The sequence below is a fragment of the Pongo pygmaeus genome, chromosome 10 (genome assembly GCF_028885625.2).
Source record: "Pongo pygmaeus isolate AG05252 chromosome 10, NHGRI_mPonPyg2-v2.0_pri, whole genome shotgun sequence".
In the NCBI taxonomy this organism is placed as follows: domain Eukaryota; kingdom Metazoa; phylum Chordata; class Mammalia; order Primates; family Hominidae; genus Pongo; species Pongo pygmaeus.
Window position 1 is genome coordinate 91,503,815 of NC_072383.2, and position 20,935 is coordinate 91,524,749.

At 41.2% G+C, this 20,935-nt stretch overlaps 2 long non-coding RNA genes across 2 annotated transcripts; both read left to right on the plus strand.

Moving 5' to 3' along the window:
* Positions 1-591: 591 nt before the first annotated feature.
* On the plus strand, positions 592-3,564 carry LOC134737659 (uncharacterized). Its single transcript, XR_010122771.1, has 3 exons — positions 592-742; positions 1,442-1,547; positions 2,542-3,564. It is a non-coding gene; the product is annotated as an uncharacterized LOC134737659 (long non-coding RNA).
* Positions 3,565-6,283: 2,719 nt separating this feature from the next.
* Positions 6,284-19,075, plus strand: LOC134737658 (uncharacterized). Its single transcript, XR_010122770.1, has 3 exons — positions 6,284-6,405; positions 9,354-9,424; positions 17,354-19,075. It is a non-coding gene; the product is annotated as an uncharacterized LOC134737658 (long non-coding RNA).
* The last annotated feature ends 1,860 nt before the right edge of the window (positions 19,076-20,935 follow it).

Consider the following 20,935-nt stretch of genomic DNA (forward strand, 5'->3'; position numbering starts at 1 on the left):
GTGGGAGGCCCCACCAGACTGGATCATGGGGAGTTTTTCCCCCTTGATACTGTCCTCGCCACAGTGAGTGAGTTCTTGTGAGATCTCATTGTTTAAAAGTGTGTGGCACTCCCCCAACTCTTGCTCCTGCTTCCGCCATGTGAAATGCCTCACTCCCCCTTTGCCTTCCGCCATGATTGGAAGATTCCTGAGGCCTCCCCAGAAGCAGAAGCTGCTATGCTTCCTGTACAACCTGCAGAGCCATGAGCCAATTAAACCTCTTTTCTTTATAAATTACCCAGTCTTAGGTATTTTTTTTATAGCAGTGAATGGATTAACACATTTTATTTCAAATTTATATCCTGTATAGCCTTGCATTATGAAAAGAGCACAGAACAGGAAGTTAGGACATCCTGCTTTCAGGTCTAGAACAGCCATCAACTATATGATCTTGGGTGAGTCACTTCACCTCTTTGAACCTGTTTCCTCAAGAAAAATAAGCAGAGTAGGCTGCCTGTGTGATCTCAAGACAACACACTGTGCTGGAATGAGTCTTACAGCAAAAGTTCAAAGTTCAAATTCTAATTCTAGAACTCGTTGAGCGTAAAATTCACAGCAAGTCATAGAACCTCTTGGAACCCCAGTTTCCACATCTGGAAGAAGGGGTAGAACAGTATCAAAAATGCTTCACTCCCAGGAATGTGGTGAACATAAAATTAAATAATGAAAAAAGGTCAACTATAAAGCACTAAATAAATGTAAGGTAAAACTATTAATAAAATCTCATTTAGTTTAATATTTCTGCTAAATCTTTTTATTTTCCTATAATCTTTTCCAAGTATTTGTTCTTCTGCAGGTAGAATTCTGTGGGTTGAAACCAGACTATAAAAATCTGTGTTTTTTTTTTTTTCTGGCACTCAGACTATCTGCTATGAAGAATGTTTTCCCTTAGTTAAGGTAACAGCTATAAATGTTCAGTTTGCCCCTGAGTCATTATCTGAGTCATGATTCTGTATGAGTCAAGAAATCTAAGAAATATAGAAATTATCTATTTGTCCCCTTTCTTTTCTTTGTATAAATATCTCTTTAGATATAACCAATAAATAACTTGCCTCTATCTTGGGTTTCTTAATATTTTAAAGAGACTGTTGTAGAGGAATAGGGTAATGGGAGATTATCTTCATCAAGAAAGAGCCTGTGCATATAACCTGTACACACACACACACACACACACACACACAATCAACAAAACCCTATGCTCCAGCCAGAAAAACACCTTCTTGCCACTAGGCCCCTATTAGTGCTGGTCCCTCCACCTGGAATTCCTGTTCCTCTGATTTCTAACTGTTCAATTATACCTAGAATTCAGGGTTTTGTTATAATCTCAAACTTTCAGTGAGATGGATTGAGTGGTTCTTTGCCCAGTGAATAATCTTTAAGGCCAATATTCCTTTTTTTGCAGATGGTGAATCTGACAGAGGAAGAATTAAATGACTTGTTCAAGGTCACCTTTGAGGAATTTGCAGGAAGTTTAACTTATGTATATTTTTTCCCCTGTAGTACCCCAGGTATATCTTTTCAAATCATCCTAGTCTGAACAAATTTATACCCCCCTTACCCATCAGGTTCTCCTGTAACACGTATATAATACCACATGTTGCCTTGCACTACAGTTGCTTGTGAATAGATACCTCCCTTCCCAGAGAGTAGGTCCCACAGAAGAGTAACTATCTTATTCTCCAAATCCTTTAGAGCTTTTAGCACTGAGTACATACCCAGGTATCACAAATTTTGTATTTGTTGAATTGAAGTGGAACATCTCAAGGATATTTTTCTATTGCCTTTCTATGAATGAGCTCAGTTTTGTATGAGTCCACTTTGATTCTCACCTAAATAAGATCATGTAGAAACACCAAAAGCACCAGTGTAGATGCAAGAGATGGTGAAGACCTGAGGCCTTCACTGCTGCCTTCTGCCAGCCCTGCAGTTCTCAAAGAACAAGGGTCATTGGGCAATCCTTCCAGACAGCTTCTGGGAGTGACCCATCCTTGACACATTGAGTTAGCTGTGCTCTGAAGGCCCAAAGCAATTCGAAGCATGATTTTAATGACTGTCATTGCTTCTGCCATTACTACCACCCAATAAAAACCATCATCAGCTTGATGTGATTATCCCTGGGTTGTGCAGTGCCTCTGGACTCCAGCAAGCAACAGAGCATATGGTCTTTGCCAATAGCATTATTCATCAATGGAGGATAAAATTCACAGTAGCACCCAGCTTGTCACAGTGGGGAATGGCTTTGGGCAAGTCACAGCTTCAGCTCAGCCTAGCTCTTTCAAAGATGTGGGCTCTTATTCACAATGCCCTTCATAAAAGTGAAAATGAAACACATGCTGAATGGGATTTTTAGAACAATACAAACCCTATAATTAGGAAGCAATAGCTAAAATTATATTATCCCTAAGAGCAAAGCATAGTAACAAGATAATGCAATTACTAATCCAGCTTTTTCAGAGGTAGAAGCAAACCATGCAATTACATCCTTAGTCTATATTTTTTCAGGGGCCTAATGAAAGGAAAACAAATGAAGTGGATCCCCATCTTCCACCCTTGCCGCCGCTAAGCGATCAGAGGACAAGTTTCCCACCCCGCTCTCTCCAATTTCACTTGAAAAATAAAACAGGCCTCCAGCTGTGAAATGGATTATGCTCTACAACTATGCACCTGGAATAGAAGCCATCATTCTTCATGAAGGTTGCTGAGAATTTTGTATCGCAGCCTGGCAGCTTCCTATTCCCTCGTTAGGCACATATCCCGCTTAACAAAAGATTCGCCATGCACGACTTGTATGTGGCTCTCAGTGTGCACAGTATGTACTGACTGTGACCTGTCTCCAAATGAACACAGTACCAGTCTAACGTACCACCTTACCTGTGGCTGTCTCCCATACACACCCAATCCACTACAGGCAAATGATCTACCCACAATCTCCCAAACACAGTCTTCACTGTCTGGTCACTGCTCCTTTACATGTGGCATTCACTCTGCTTGCAGAGGCATTTTAGAGTGGATATCTAAAGAAGGAGATTTCTCCCAAGCATGCACATAGGAGGGCACTGGTCTGATGCTCTGATTGACAGTTCACGACTGCAAAGAGGACAGATGAGAAGGCAGCTCAGCTCTTTGATGCTAAGGAAAAAACACAGAACCTCACTTATCTATATGTAATTACAAACTTTAGTATCCATCAGTACCAAGCCAAAATAGTTCCTGTTTGGACATACATTATTAGAAATTAACAACAAAATTTAGTAAATGGTTGGCCAGTTCTGAACGCAGAATACCCACCTCTGAGTGAGCATTTTGATCAATCTAACTCACACATTGTTGGTTCAACAAAGTTACTAGATGAGAAGACCCAAAACGGTGTGTAAATGGGACACAAATTTATAAACAGTTAATTTATAACCATATATGGCAAATTAACCTGTATGTCACTAATATGCCACCAATCATAAGACATGCCATCATTTAATCTGTCAGGAAGAAGTGAAAAAACTCAATTAAACCGTGACATCATGCTTCTTTATTAGAAATGTTCATTTTTTGTTATGCTAAATTTACATAAATACATATTTATTTAAACAACACGGGGCCACAATATGAACATCTATGCCCAAGTTTCTGCATGCCCAGCAATGACTGCCACCCTGACAATGGTGACTGACATCATCAAGTGTAACATGCATCCTGATTTAAGTTGTTCAACTGTGACACAACGGGCACCTTAGCACTGATGAAATACGGTACCCACCTGTGGCACATGAGCTTCTCATGATCCAGCAGCCTCTCCTCACCTGACACTGGCTCTAGTCCCCAGTAATGACTCTGATCCTGTTTGTCCTAGGAGTAATCTAGCCACCTGATTTCTGGCTCTAGTCCCCAGTAATGACTCTGATCCTGTTTGTCCTAGGAGTCTTCTCTTCCTTTGTTTCCCACTTCCCTCACTGGGCTACTCAGTAACCAGTTAGCTGTTAAGGCTCAAGCCTTTTTTTATTTCAATTTTTATTTTTTCCAAAACTCCTCAACAATTGCAATTGCCGCTTTGTTTCTACTATTATTGCCCTTGACTTATCTATTTATTTATTTATGTTTCTTTTGTTTTTAAACAAGAAGGCTGGGTACAGTGGCTCGTGCGGGTAATCCCAGCACTTTGGGAGGCCGAGGCAGGTGGCTCACTGGAAGTCCTGAGTTCGAGACCAGCCTGGCCAACATGGCAAAACCCTGTCTCTACTAAAAATACAAAAATTACCTAGAGGTGGTGGCACACGCCTGTAATCCCAGCTACTTGCGTGGCTGAGGCAGGAGAATTGCTTGAATCTGGGCAGCAGAGGTTGCAGTGAACCAAGATCATGCCACTGTACTCCAGCCTGGGCAACAGAGCGAGACCCTGTCCAAAAAAAAAAAAAAAAAAAAAAAATCTTAAGGCAGGGCACAGTGGCTCACGCCTGTAATCCCAGTACTTTGGGAGGCTGAGGTGGGCGGATCACCTGAGGTCAGCATTTGGATACCAGCCTGGCCAACATGATGAAACCTCTTCTCTGGTAAAAATACAAAAATCAGCCGTGCATGGTGGCATATGCCTGTAATCCCAGCTACTTGGGAGGCTGAGGCAGGAGAATTGCTTCAACCTGGGAGACGGAAGTTGCAGTGAGCCAAGACTGCGCCACTGCACTCCAGCCTGAGCGACACAGTGAGACTCCATCTAAAAAAAAAAAAAAAAAATCAAGAGAATCTTCCATCATCAATTGAAAAACAGTAACTGCCCTTATTCTCACCCAGGAGGAGAGAATGAAAAAATGTTACTATTTTAATATCTTTATAATTTTAGCACCATGTACGTAACATGAAATTTACCATTTAATCATTTTTATTACAACAAAATATTTTTTTAATTTTTCTGCTATTGTTGTCATATACTTTACTTCTGTGCATGTTATAAACACCATGATACATTGCTATAATTTTTCCCCAAGAGGCTTTCAGAGGTCTGCAGTGAGTTAGGGTCGAAAAAACAGTGATCCAGTGTGCTAGTTCAAAGACTGCCTCTCCTTGGCTTCCAGGAAGCCTTCTAAACCTACCTTTTCTATTAGCCTACCTTTTTGTTTTCTTTCCAATCTTTTAAAATTCTATTACAGATGTACAGCAAGATCAAAGGGAACACCTTGTCCCTGGAGCTTTAGCTACTGGCTGGAAGAGAAGCATAGAAAAGTCTTTAACTCTTTCCAGTTGATATCACTAAGGTTATCCAATCATCCCGTGACCACTCGGCCAGAGGGCATGAGATCACCCCACCACATCCTTTACATGCACACACACACACACACACACCCACACCCACACACCTTTCAGGCTTACTGTTGGCCTTTTTATTTACTTTGTTTCACCTCGGAAGAGACTGTTAATGCTCATGCTAACCTGATTTCACCTGTATAAAAATGTCCAGGGACATGTGGGCATTCTGTGATTTGTCCTGGTTCTAAATATCCCCGAGGGTGGTCCTGACCCACATAAAAACAAGTCTGCTTCAGAGCCAGCTTCAAAGCCCACCTCTCTGACCCCCAAACCCCAGGTGATCGCACTCTCCTCTGGTCAGTGATGGTTCTTAGAGTCTGTACTTCCTATTTGATATTTATATGCAATGGTGTGCTGGTAAATGTTTATGTTTAGCACCTGGCTCTGGGGGTGGAGAGGTGGGAGTCTGGGTTCGGCGGGTTTATAGATTCAATTTCTGTGGTGTAAACAATCCCACCATGGCTATTTCAAGCTACCAGTATGATGTCACTGACCACAGCCAGGAAGAGACGCAGAGTGGCATATTGTTATGTAGTATTTCTACCACACAGATATAATACACATACATAACTTCAAGATCAGAGATAATACTGAAAGGTAGTAAAACAACTAGAAAGTGATGGGTTTTGACTATTTATTATCTTTGTTATTAGTGTACTTTATTTAATTGTAACTTTATATAATTTAATTTCTAGTAACGGCTGTGTTTAATAACCAGCTCACAAAACTGGAAAACTTAGCAATTGGCTTTTGCAAGCCAGTAGGAGCAGCTCCAGCCCACAGAAGTAATAAAGTATATGCTATCTTGTATTATTATTTTAAATCTTTTATGTCCCCAACTAAATTATATACTTCAGATTATGAAGTTATTTGCCTTAAATACTTCTTTTTATTTACCATACTGCTAAACACAAATAGGTAATTAACTTCTTTTTTTTTTTTTTTTGAGATGGAGTCTCACTCTGTTGCCCAGGCTGGAGTGCAGTGGCACCATCTCGGCTCACTGCAACCTCCGCCTCCCAGGTTCAAGAGATCCTCCTGCCTCAGCCCCACTAGTAGCTGGGATTACAGGTACGTGCCACCATGCCCGGCTAATTTTTGTATTTTTAATAGAGATGGGGTTTCACCATGTTGGCCAGGCTGGTCTCAAACTCCTGACCTCAAGTGATCCGCCTGCCTCGGCCTCCCAAAGTGTTGGGATTATAGGCGTGGGCCACTGAGCCCGGCTGGTAATTAACTTCTAACATTGATAACGTTTACTCATTGTAAATGTTTTTGAGAGGCCACTAAAATTCACCAATAACAAAATTTAGACTGGGCCCCAAATCTGACCCTTCGTGAATCATATCTTTAACCTAGAAAGTTTATGCCCTAAAAAAATTTATCAAAAAAGATATATTGGCTGAGTGAGGTGGCTCACCACTCTAATCCCAGCACTTTGGGAGGCCGAGGCTGGTGGATTGCTTGAGCCTAGGAGTTTGTGACCAGCCTAGGCAACATGGCAAAACCCTGTCTCTACTAAAAATAAATGAAAAAAAAAAAGATATATTACTGACAGTGTAATTGAATCATTTCTGCTACCAACTATAAGATCACCTACCATTAAGAGCAGCGGTGACCAGTTTTGCTATCAATGCTGTTAGGAACATTGATTAACTTTCAACCCCAACAAGCAAGCAAGCCAACTCCTATGATGGCTGAAGTGAGAGCTCTAAAAACGAGAGTATTCTTGGAGGGGGGAGCCCCGTGGTGGGTAAACAAACTGAGAAACTTAACTAACCAAACTTGCAAGAATAATCAGTCTCTTCACAATTTCCAGTTACAAAGAATTGGCATGTAACCCAAAATGTCAACTTATTATCAAGGAGATACTATCATTATCCCCACTGATGGAATAGCTTCCCAGTAACAATGATATTGGTATTCCTTAACCAGGATTCTTCCTTCCCAGAAACAAGGAATCAGATTAGCAATGAGAAGGATATTTGTTGTGTATCAACATGGAGAATTTAAAGGTCTTGAAAGATATATCCTCTAGATATGAAAAATCCAAACGAACTATCTCTCTTCCACAGTGGAGTGTATCTATTTGGTGCAAAAGTAATTGCAGTTTTTGCCATTAAAAGCAATGGCAAAAACAGCAATTACTTTTCCACCAACCTAATATCTAATCCCCAGACTATTAATATCTACAAAAGTGTGTCTGTCATCTATGAAAATTACTGGTAAAGTCTGTGAAAATTTTCACTGAAGGTCAGCAAAGGCACTATTATCTCATACCAGAGAAGTTACAAGTGAATACTAGTACTAGTAACTAGTATTCACTAATACTAGTTAGCTTTGTACACTACAGTTCCACGGCAGAGACAGCTTATTGAAAATATGCCCCAGTTCAGGGTTGGCAAATACATAGCACATGTGCTGTCCCCATCCCTTCCCATACTCTTGGCTGACATCACTAAGTGATCACTACACTCTTCCTTCATTGAGTCTTACAGTTCTTCCCAACACAGCTCTATATGCAGCACTACCAGTCCTGGCCCTGAGCTCCAGATGAAGAATTAGGAAGCAAGGCACGTGCAGGTTTCTCACAGGGAGGTTAAGGACTACATGGAACTAAGTGCATTATTTCAAGTTCATTTTGATAGCGTGCTCTTAGAGGGTTAATGTTGTTGCCTGTTGCTTCTTACTGTAAACCCCTAGGTCCTGACTACCAAGGGGATATCAAGGGCTCTTACTGGCTTTGGTTTTTCTCCCCTCCAGTGTTACAATATGGAGATGCCTACGTCTTACTTACACAGAACGAATTATTCACCATCATTTCGTCAGTGAATGTACGTTTTAGAAGTCAGTTACATATTTAAGCTTCCCTTGGCTCTTCGCCACTTCCACTAGAGGGCGCCACTGAAAAGGAAAGGCGGTAAAACTAAAGGGAAGCCATTTGTCTCCTCAGTGCCTTTCTGTTGCCTCTGCTCAGCCTTACCATCCAGAAGAGGAAATCCTCAACCAGTCTGTACAGCCTCTGGTGTACCACGGACGTAGCACTCTCCACACAAACAGAAACATCTCTTGCTATACTTGCCCTTCTCCTCTGATCCCAAACACCCTTCATTCATCTCAATCACTTTCTCATGGACTTGTTTTCCTTCTTTCATTGGACCCAGAGCTCCATGAGGGCAAAGCTGGTCTTTGTCTTCCCATACCATTATAGTGCCCAGCACAGAGTAGGTCTTCCATACACAGTTGTGTGTTACAGACCTCATGTGCTGAAAAATCACAGACCTCTTATTCGGGGTGACAGAAATGGAAACCACACCACCTTATTAAGTTATAGCAAATTTTCCACAACTTCATAAGCATATGCTTGGACCCTGCTTTCTAATTCTTCAAACCAGGAAATAACTCCCACATGGGCACTAGTGTTCTGCTCTTCTACACAGTGGAATTAAGCTTCTTAACTCCGCATCTATAAGGTTTGATACAAAAGGAAACTCTGTTGTCATTTAACCTGACCTTGTAGCAGTTTTCCTTGAAGGTCTCACAGGAGAGCTTTGGGGACAATCCTCTCATCAAAATGATTTCTAGCTGCTACCCTTCTCCCACCTTGAAATTCTTAAAGTTTTTTTCCCCCCTTGTTGACTTTAATTATGTTCTTCCAACAGCCTTGTAAAATTGAGCAAGTTCCCGACAGCATTTTGAAAGACCCTGTGAGCTCCCTGGTCAGCATTTTCAATCTCTAATTATAAATCTGCCTGATGGCTTTCACTTAATACTTCTAAGGTGGGGCTGAGGGTAATTGATGGTTTTGAGATAACTCTTCAATAGCAGCCGTCAATGTGTCAAGGCTTAATTTTATGATCTCAGAGAAGTTGCTGCAAGTGGTGAGGAACTTATGTTATCATCCATCCTAGGAAAACAGATTTTATTAGAGTGTAGTGAAATATTTATAAGAACATTAGAGCTTGTGGGACTCAAGAACTGACTTCACCTCAAACTTTCATTTGCACACTTGCTTCCAGGGAAATCTATTATGGGACGGCCTGGATATGTCACTTTAAAAGTCCTGCCTTCAATGAACAAATGAGAAAAGGTGAGTAGTTTTGTCTAGGAAGAACATTTTTCTCACCCACTGTCTTCCCGGAAGGATAAAAATATGCTCAAAATATAGCATAGAAATAAAGGGACTATTTTGAAACAGAGACAAAAACATTTTAACTCAAGAAAGAAATGTCAGTGATGATGGAGGATTTCCTTAACAAAAAGAAGAGGCTTCACTTTTTGTTCACAAAGAAACTCGGTCTCTCAGTCTTTAGTTGTGACTTTGTTTTATCGAACTATTATTTTAATTGTGGCTTTTCTGTGTTCGCGTTGCCTTCCCTTAACATTTCCATGTTACTTTGTTGGTACTCATTGTCCTTCTGACAAGCCATGTCAGTCTCTTCCACACTGCCTCATCAAATGTATACTACAGTATCTTCATTAGCCCATTACAGATGCTATGTTTATTCATTCATTCAACAAACATGTCTTATGGGTCTACCATTGGCCAGATGTTATGAATACGAACACAGAAAGCAGTTCACATTCTCAAGGAACTTGCAGTTCAGTGAGAACTCGACTGTTTAGAAACCACCTGGCAATGTTACAAACTATATTACATTTTCAAGCTATATTCAAGTTATCAGAGACTGTCATCACTCCTCCAAGCTAGAGATTCTGATTAGCTGACACATTTCCAACACTGATCTAGTGGACAAGATGTAACTATGATTCCTTGACCTGAATTTAGAAGCCTTTAGTACAACAACAGTGCTGGGAGAGAAAGCTGAGGGAAGACTGGTAGAAGTCTGGAACTTCAGCAAAGAACAGATATAAATTCATAGAAAGACATATGCTTCCTCTAGTTCAGTGGTTCTAGGGTAAGACTTTGTGCAACTGGGAATTAGAATTTTCTGGCAGCAAAGCTGTATCAGCCCTTTAGAGGTTTACCTGGAATAATTCACATTCCCTTCCTTAACATTCTACCTGGCCAAACTATCCAGGCCTAGCATAAACCTCAGAGCCCACAGTGAGAATCATAGTCACCTAGTTGCTCTGACCTACTGCAATAAGAAACCAATGTTCTGTTTTGTTTTGTTTTGTTTTTATGAAGTAAATGATCTTTAATGCCAAAAAGCACACTCGCTTCAGGTAGCTCAAGAGGTGTCAATTCAGACAGAAGCCTACCTCCAAAGTACACAGCAGAGAAAAGCATTCCCAAAAATGCATTTTGGATTTTACCTCTCCCTCAAGCCCATGCTTAAAGTCAGCATCTGTGTAATGCTAATGATTAGTAAATCAAAAGGCATTTATTTAATGGAGCCGCTTCAGTATGCTGCAGTAAGTTGCCTTCTGCCATATGGCTTTGGGTATGAAGTGATTAAACTATAATATCTGGAGCCTCTGTTGCTGGCTATTTAATGGTGTTATGCATCATGAGCTCCGAGATGGCTGCAAATCTGTTTTCAGTTTGCATTCCCAGCAAAAAAGGACTCCTGGCCCAGAGGGATTTAAATCCTCCTCCACTAATCACTAGGGCATACAGAATCACACTGATCCTGCATATAGTTAGCTAGAGACAACCCAATCCTAACTCAGGAAAGAGACAGGGACCTTCATTAGGCAGCCATTCCCGGGGTTTAAAAACAAAGAAAATGATAATCTGTAATGGCTAAGAAAGCAAGAAGAAGGGAAGGAAGGCCCAGCACAGAGCCCTTGAGATGAGGACAATTTGGGGCACAGTAAAAAGGCTGCAACCTGGACCTTCTCAAACACTAGTCCATTGGCTGATGATAATCGCTACCTGGCATTGATAGCATCTTCTCTGCCAGGCACTCTGCTAAGCACTTTAACACATGCTACCTAGGGTGGGTGTGGTGGCTCATGCCTGTAATCCCTGCACTTTGGGAGGCTGAGGCAGGAAGATCACTTGAGCCCAGGAATTTGAGACAAGCCTGGGTAACATAGTGAGAAGCCATCTCCACAAAAAATAAAAAACAAAAATTAGCAGGGCATCATGGTGCATACCTGTAGTCCCAGCTACTTAAGAGGCTGAAGTGGGAGGATTGCTTGAGCCTAGGAGGTTGAGTCTGCAGTGAGCTGAGATCACACCACTGCACTCTGGCCTGGATGACAGAGCAGGACCTTATCTCAAAAACAAAACAATACAAAACAAAAACATATCTCACCTCTCTTAATATTCACAACATCCTCTATCTAGTAGGTACTACTATTGTTCCCATTTTACTGATGACAAAACAGAGGCTCAGAGGACTTAAGCAAGTTGACCGAGGTCACAGCTGGTTAGTGGTGGAGCTGAAGTTCAAATTCAAGTCAGCTAGACTGCAGGGCCAAAATTCTCTAACTACAGTCCTAGTTGAGCATTACCACTAGTTCCTTAGGTAAGAAACACTGATGGTGAATACTACCATCAGAGGATTTTTAGTTTCTTGCTTCTAAATACTATCAGTAAACTATATATGATCCTCATTGCAATGGGTAGACTTAGTCTTTTTTTTTTTTTTTTTTTTTTTTTGAGACGGAGTCTCGCTGTGTTGCCAGGCTGGAGTGCAGTAGTGCGATCTTGGGTCACTGCAACCTCTGCCTCCCAGGTTCAAGCGATTCCCCTGCCTCAGCCTCCCAAGTAGCTGGAACTACAGGTGGCATGCCACCATGCCTGGCTAATTTTTTTTTTTTTTTTGTATTTTAGTAGAGACAGGGTTTCACCATGTTGGCCAGGATGGTCTTGATCTCCTGACCTTGTGAGCCACCACCTTGGCCTCCCAAAGTGCTGGGATTACAGGCGTGAGCCACCGTGCCCGGCTGACTTGGTCATTTTCAACAAATCCTTTTGTTGGCTTCTTAAAATCCAAAGTTAAGAAACCATTTCAAGTGCTGTTACATACAGGCACCTGATCCAGCAAACCACGCCTATTATTTAAATGATCCCAGAACTTAGAAAGGGCAAAAATAGATAGTTATTTCCTGTTCAGAATTCTGCCTCGATATGGCTCATGCCATTTTATGTGCTATCCATTATAGTATTATAAGTGTTATTAGGAATATAACCCAGTTCCTGTCCCCAAGAATCTTGCCTTTCTACTGGAGAGACTGGAAACAAAGAGGTCAGTAATACTTCAAAGTATAAGCAATTTAATTCCTCAGTGGAATTAAAGTACCATAGACATGCAGAGAATCAAAAGAGTTCAAAAGAAAGCCTTGGCTACTTTGCTATGTGCAAGAGCAACTACCAAAGTAAAATCAGAAAAGAAACTCTTGTTCATCTATTCAACTCAGCATGAATAAATCACTTAAAATCATAATTGCTCTGGAACTTTGGGTGGCTATGGGCAAAAAGTCCTACAGAGAATTTAATAAAACGGTAGGCTTTGTATCAATCAATTCCTTTGGAAATTTTTAGCATAACTCAGGAGTTAGAAACTTCCTTCTTACAAAAGACAGAGGCACTGTCTCACCCTCAGCCAACAGCCTCCTTCCTGATGGGTCCTGCTTCATTAACTTTTAACTGGTGCTTTTACTATTCAGTTTGTACTTTTAAACTTTTAAAGCTTTTATCAGATGTCCTTTGAAACCAAAGCATACCATTAAAACACACACATTTCCAACGTGACCAGATTTTTTTAAAAAGACCTATTCACAAAGACCTTGAGAGGACAAAGAATGTATTTAATGATAGCAACTAGCATGGCGCCAGTAATGAATGGTTCTGTTCTGCCAATAATACCCAAAACTAAGGCAATGATTTTTTTGTAAGCCTTGTTTTGCTTTAGAAATTTACAGTAATATACTTTCCCTTATATTATCTTATTTCATCCTTCTGTCAACCATAGCGCCAAGCGGAGTTGGTTTTATTATCCCCATTTTAAAATAAGGAAACTATGGTTCAGAGCATTTAAATAACAGAGCCAGGCTTACACATGCAGTAAGCAACAGAGTCAGCGCCAGAATTCCAGCTCTCTGGTTTCCAGCCCATTGCCATTTCAAGTCAGCTATTTATATCAAACAATATAACTTCTATTCTTATGTGATCTCTGCAAGGAAAGGTTGCAAGTCCTATTTGTCTTTGGATCCCTGGCACCTGACTTGGGACAAGTTAGAGTTTATGGTGGACCAGAAATAAAAACACTTTGTTCTAGTGTCTGTGCTTTTCACAGTCACTGTTACCAGTTATCAGGGTTAGGCTAACACTAAGAAGGCCGAAGTTTCAGGTTTTAAATATGCATGGGACAGTGAGTTTTCTGGTATTCCATAGCCACACAATCTTGCTAACCTATCCCAAAAGGGACCTGGCAGGTTAATGGATAGATTGGTCCAATGTACTCCCCTAATCCATCGTCCATGCTTGAAATCAGGAACTGTCACTCTCACAACTAACTTCTCAGGAAACGTCCTTGCCTGTAGTCTCTCCCAGGAGGATTCTGAGCCAGGGCCTTGTAGAGTGGTAGCCACACTCTATTCCCAGTGATTCTCCCCGTACCCCCAGCCTGGTATAGCTAATTAGAGCAGAGCTGGTGCTTGGTTCAAAGGCTATCAATGAACATCCAAAAATCTTTGAGATATCCTGGCAGAATGATACATCCCAATGGAAACAGTGATTTACTGGGCCCATGAAATGTTCCTTATCATAAATTCAAAGTGAAGGTGTATGGTAGAAAGGAATTCACTAGGGTGATGAAATGATCTGTACAACAAACCCCCATGACACAAGTTTACCTGTGTAACAAACCTGCACTTATACCCCTGAACTTAAAAGTTAAAAAAAAGTTAGGGAAATAAAAAAGAATATAGAAAAAAAAAAAAAGGAATTTGAGGAGAAGTAATAGAGAAAGAAATTTAAAAATTAGAAAACTTCAAAAAAACAGAGTGAATATAATAGAAAAGAGTAACTTAGGAGTGAGAAGAGAGAGAGAATCAGAGATGAAGACACATTGATGGTAGAGCCCCAGGGGAGGAAACTCAGGGAAGCTTCCCCCCCTGGGTTCCAGCCAGGGTTACAGAGCTGACGGCTGTCTGCTGGAACCGAGGTTGGGTTTTCTTCCCTTCAAGACCAGTTGCTCTTTAACGTTTTTGGATCCCAATCACTTTCATCATCTGATGAAAGATATGGGTCCTTGTCTCAGAAAAATGTGTATATGAACATTCAGACCAATGATTGCACTTAATTTCAAGAGATTTCTAGATCCCCTAAACCTGACTTCAGATTCACTAGGGACCCCATGGGCCACAGGGCAAGGAATCTTGTTTAAACTATTAGTTCATCTCAGATAGCTATGGTATCATATCCATCTCTGAAGCTCAGCATTTAGTATGGGGCCTGAAATATAGCAGGCATTGCATACATCTTGGTAGAATGATTGAGTGAATGAATGAATGAATGAATAAGTAGATGAATAAAATAAGTACAACTTGAAGTTTATGTCCTACTCAGCACATTGGGAGCATCCTCTTCTTCTTATGAAATACTGTATTAATGTAAGCTGAGTAGTATGTCAGGAAGGAATGCCTTTACCCAGATGGTGTTTAATATATCCATCAACATAATTGATGGGCACACTGTCACCTTCTGCATCCAGAGCTAGAAGGCCATTGCACCACCAGTTACATGCAAATGAGAACTTGGAATGACACAGCCTAGAAGAGCAGCTCTACTTTCCTAGTAGATATAGAAATGAAAAGCAACTATGTTTTCTACCTGAAATGTATGTGTAATGATTATTTTGAACTGTAAGCTACTTTTTCCTACTATATAACTTGAAGGCAAGGTTATGTGACATAGCTTTGTACCTGCCCCCCTTGCTGACTGCCAATCTAAGTGTGTTACAGATAGAGAGATTTTAATTAAACTTATCTTGCGGACCATAACGTGGGTAGAGAAGACCTGCTTTTTGGTTTGTCGGGTGGTGGGGGAAAATAAAAGAGAATTATGGCAGAATATAATGATATCAAACTTTAAGTATTGAAGTCATTGTTTCAAACTGATTACATCTAAAAGTAAGAGTCAGTTCTGTGAACTATATTTTTTTATTTCTTAATTCTTGATCATAAAACTCCCATATAGTGTCCAGGCATAGTGGCTTAAACCTGCAGTCTCAGCACTTTGGGAGGCTGAGGCAGGAGGATTGCTTTAGGCCAGGAGTTTGTGACCAACCTGGGTAACACAGCAAGACCTTATCTTTACTTAAAAAAAAAAAAAAATTAGTCAGGAGCGGTGGCATGCGCCTGTAGTCCTAGCTACTTGGGAGGCTGAGGCTGGAGGATTTCTTGAGCCTGGGAGATCAAGGGTGCAGTAAGCTGTGATCATGCCACTGCACTCCAGCCTGGGCAACAGAGTGAGACCCTGTCTCAAAAACAAAAAATAAAACCAAAAAACCTCCTATACAAAAAGCTGTGCTTCAACCTAAATCTTCAATAATTAGAATTGCAAGGTATGGCACACAATTGCAGTTTTCATGTAGACAGTCTTCCCCTCTTTGTGGATCCCATGCCCTGGTAGCGCAAGAAGAATGAGGGCCCAATTTACTCACAGTGCAAAACTTATGGGGTTCCATTTGTCTCAGTACTTCCTTATGGGTACCAGTGGCATAAAATATTGTATGGTGCTTCCATCCAAGGAGCATGAACATTCTCTTATTAACATATTTAAAGCCCAGTAACAGAAAATCTATACTTGGCATGTGACATAGCTAACCCTAAAAACCTAATTTTTGCTAGCTCTTGAGTCACTTAGCTTACTTAAGCATAACATTTATTTTATTTTATCTAATTTTTTTTCTTTTTTGATACAGGGTCTTGCTCTGTCACCCAGGCTGGAGTGTAGTGGCGCAATCTAGGCTCACCACAGCCTCGACCTCCCAGGCTCAAGCTATCCTCCTGCCTCAGCCCCTGAGGAGCTAGGACCACAGGTGTGCGCCACCACACCCAGCTTATTTTTGTTTTGTTTTGTTTTGTTTTTTTGTAGAGATGAGGTTTCACCATGTTGCCCAAGCTGGTCTCCAGCTTCTGGGCTCAGGCGGTCTGCCCTCCTTGGCCTCCCAAAGTGCTGAGATTACAGGTATGAGCCACCACGCCCAGTCACATTTATTATTATTATTTTTTAATGTGATTTAGCATATTGCTGCTGTATTCAGCATGTGCATGGGGTGAAGGACAGTGAAAAAATAATTTTCTAGCTGGGCGCAGTGGCTCATGCCTGTAATCCCAGCACTTTGGTAGGCCGAGGCAGGCAGATCACCTGAGGTCAGGAGTTCGAGACTAGCCTGGCCAACATGGCAAAACCCATCTCTACTAAAAATACAAAAATTAGCTGAGCATGGTGGCACATGCCTGTAATCCCAGCTACTCAGGAGGCTGAGGGAGGAGAATAGCTTGAACCCGGAAGGCAGAGGCTGTGGTAAGCCAAAATCTTGCCACTGTACTCCAGCCCAGGCAACAGAGCAAGCTCCATCTCAAAAAAAAAAAAAAAAGAAAAAAGAAAAAAGAATTTCCTGAATACCTTTATAAGGCAAGGACTTTCCAAAGATTATCTTATTGTATTAGTCTGTTCTCATGCTGCTAATAAAGACATACCCGAGACTGAGTAATTTATAAAGGAAAGAGGGTTACTTGACTGAGTTCCACGTGGCTGGGGAGGCCTCAGGACAGTTACAATGATAGTGGAAGGGGAAGCAAGCACATCCTTCTTCACATGGCAGCAGCAAGGAAAAGTGCCAAGCAAAAGGAAAGGGAGAAAAGCCCCTTAAAAAACCATAGGATCTTGTGAGAGCTCACTCACTATCATGAGAACAGCATGAGGGTAAATCCCCCATGATTCAATTACCTCCCACCGGGTCCCTCCCACAATATGTGAGGATTATGGGAACTACAATTCAAGATGAGATTTTGGTGGGGACATAGCCAAACCATATCACTCATCCTAAGGATTTTCTTTTTTCTTTTTTTTTTTTTTTGACCCATTTTACAGACCAAGAAATTGAGCTACAGTGAGGTCACACAGCCGAGATCACACAGTGAAGAGTTGGGATTTGAGCCTGGAATACTCTGACCTCAGAGTCTGGATGCTAGTCTCTTGCTGCCTCCCCTGTGTTATGAGGTCACGTCTAAATCACCTCCATTATTGAAAATGCTTGTGAAAGACCTATTCTGCTGGATAGAGCAATCACCTGAGTCAAGTATGATCCAAATGTTGCCATTAGGTCCTACCCAACCCCATGAAAGATCAGAACCTGGAGGTGTGGTAACTCCTTCCAGTCCAAAAAAAAAAACCCAGTAGGTCCGAGTAAGGAGCTGCTCTGAGCCATCAGTGGGAGGGTTAAGTTAAAGAATAGAAAGATATAACCTGACCCAAAACTTAGCTCTCATTTTCAGCAGGCAAGAGCTCCTTGCAGGGTGACCTTGACTCAGACCCACAATTTCATTTTTTTTTTTTTTTGTTTTCTTTTTGGAATGGCAATAACAATGTCTGCCCAGCATCCATCACTTGAAGTTGGTGTTTACAATAGAACTGACACAGCCCTTTAAGCAGGCTCTTGCGTGCAGAGTTAACTCTCCCCTTGCACACAGAGCAGATCGTCAGGCTCCCTCCAGCCCCAGGACCTTTCTCTAACCATAAAAAGGCAATTGTACCTCTAAACCCCAAATTCTTACCTATCCCTGCTGCACCCAGCTGTGCAAGGTGAGTCCTAGGAGGTCACATCCCACACAATTCCACGTTTTCTCATCAGTATCCTTTGCTAGTTCCAGATATTGCAACATCACTGCTGTTCAAGATTAGAACTTAAGAACTTGAAAAGGTCAAGAAAGATTGGTGCCTTGTCTCCACATCAAGTAAACAGTCCGTGGCGTTGGCCTCTGACAGGTGACAACAGACTCACGGGGCAGCAGTTGAGGAGCTGTGCTTACGTGATACTTACCACCCTGAGAAGCATGGATGTATGGGGATGCCCATACCCTGGTAACCCAACCCCATGGACTCAGACCAGTGGTGAACACTAGAGAATCTTCATCATTTGTTCAGCTGTCACCACTTCCACAGGTGCAAGAAATGGCCGATGGTTCCAGAGGATGACCCCAGCCTCTCAAATAGAAAAGGGAGTGTGTTAGATGTCATCCAGCCAGTCGTATAGAAAGGTGGCCTTTAAGAAACTGTGGTTAATGTTGGAAGAAAACATAAGGCAGCTTTTAAAGCTATTTTCGTAGTCTTCAAAGAGAAATAAATGACCAGCGCCGAGGGCTGCAGACAGCAAGACAGGCAGCCTGACAGAGCTCTGTATTCACTTTATTCTAATCTGTTGGGGGCAGGGGAATTAATGAGTCCACACTCTATGAATCCATGGGTCCACAGACTCATTACATCATACATTGTCTGATTAATCCTCCCGCTAATTGATCCTGCTCTGGCATGAGATAGCTGTGTGACCTTGAACCAATCATTAAACTTTAGACCTGTCCTCTTCTAATGCCAGGGTAAGAATTATCAACATGTATGTTGAAATCCCCAAGGATTATACCAAGGAATGGAACAGAGAGGAAGACAGTGAGACATGTTGAGGGGGTAGAGGACTTGGATAGAGAAGAGTGAGGCAGAGAAGCAGCGTAAATAAGTGGGAGAATATCTAGGGAGAAAGGGAAAGACAAATTCAATAAGCAGTTTCAAAGCATGAGCCTCAAAATAAATGTCTTTCTTCCTTGCAATATTACTGTTTTGTACCGGCTTAAGAAGCTAGACTATCTCCTGTCTGCAGAAAACAGACAGGATAACAGGAAACAGTTTTGGATTCCACAGTGATTATAGCTACTTAAGTTTGACTTACCAAATACTGTCTCAAACAGATGGTATGTAACATTTGATTAAGGGCTTATCCTGCGAGCCCGACAGGGAATGTTTCTTTCCCTCTTAATATAGAAAAAAATGTAGAGAAGAAGGGAAATAAACTGACGATCTTGCCCATATTCCATGTATACCAACATTTATGCCTTTTCTAAAATGAATGTGTGCTTATTATGCAACTCAAGACCGAACTGCATAATGGTGACACCACGGAATTTCAGTGAAAAAGTATATTGAAGATCATCCTATATAAGCCCCTTATTTTATAAATAAGGAAACAGAGACACAGAAAGATAAGATTGTTTGCCCATGGTCACACTGTGGCACATCTGGGACCAGGTCTCCTGATTCCAGGTCTGGTATTCACACCAGTCTTTATATGTGCATAATGTTCAATACAGGGAAAACATACAAATCTGTCAGCACCATTATTACTAAATTAGTGCCAATCTGTGATGAGCAATTATCAGAACTCGAAGCTGATGGGTAATGCCATTCTAGTCCAGTTAATGAGCCAAAAGCTTGGTTCTTCAAAACACTTAACATTAATCAGCATTTGGCTTCAGTTTGTGACAAGTGTTTTCAAAACATCACAGACAATTACAATATTCCTAGCTTTGCCTAGTGTAAATACATGATGAAAGAAAGTCAGAATTTCATAAATGACAGTCTCCAGAATGGAAATAATGAGTCCCTTAGAGAAGGTACAATGTGTTCATCTTTCTTGCTAGCCAAAAGTAATTTGGGAACTAACGAGGTCACTGAGAAATTACAAAGTGTGAACTTCTGCTGGGTGAGGATGAAAAGGCCTCTTTTCACAATAGCAAAGCAGAGCTAGCACGTGAGATCAGCCCCATAATGAGTAATGAAGGAGTGACCCTAGGCTTCATGCCTCATCAGCCACCCCCCACACACCCCTTCCCCCTTGGTTACTGGCAATGCCTCAAAGCGGGGGCTCCCAAGCATGGAGTACTGAAATGCTCATCTAGGGCAGAAGAAGAAGCATTCCAAGAGGACTTGGGAACTCATTACACAGTAGCCTGATGCTGGGAAAGTAGTAGAAGAAAGAAAACCAGAAAAAAAAATGGTGGTTGGTACGAAGATGATGTCCTCAGCTCCAAGTTTCACGTTTCCCAGGACGGTTCTTGCAGAATTTTGTCCTCTAGGATTTCTGGAGAAGTTATCTATGATTGATTGATTGATTGACTTTCTGCAAGCCAAGAACCCAACTGTGGTTAATATTAGGTTTTCTGAAAGACAATTGCTTGATTAACTGGGCTTAGGACAGTGTTACTCATTAGCTAGTTTTATATTAATAAAAATATGTTAATCAATTAACCAGTCATTGTCAATCACCTGGTTAATAACTAATATTTATTGAGAAGTCACTGTGTGACAGGAACAATGTGAAATGTTTTCCTTCATTATCTCATTCACTCCTCACCATGAGTCTTTGAGATGATAGTAATCATAATTACATTCAGGAATTTATTTGACATATACATTGAGTACCTGCTTATCAATAGACAGTTCTAGGCATTGGAGATACAGCAGTGAACAGGCAAAATTTCTCTTGTCTCTTGGATAGATTATATCAGTTAACTATTGCTGCCTAACAAACCTGCCCAAAACCTACTGGCACAAAACAATTAACACTAATTATTGTTCATAAGTATATGGGTTTTCCAAGTGGTTTTTCTGATCTTGATGGGACTC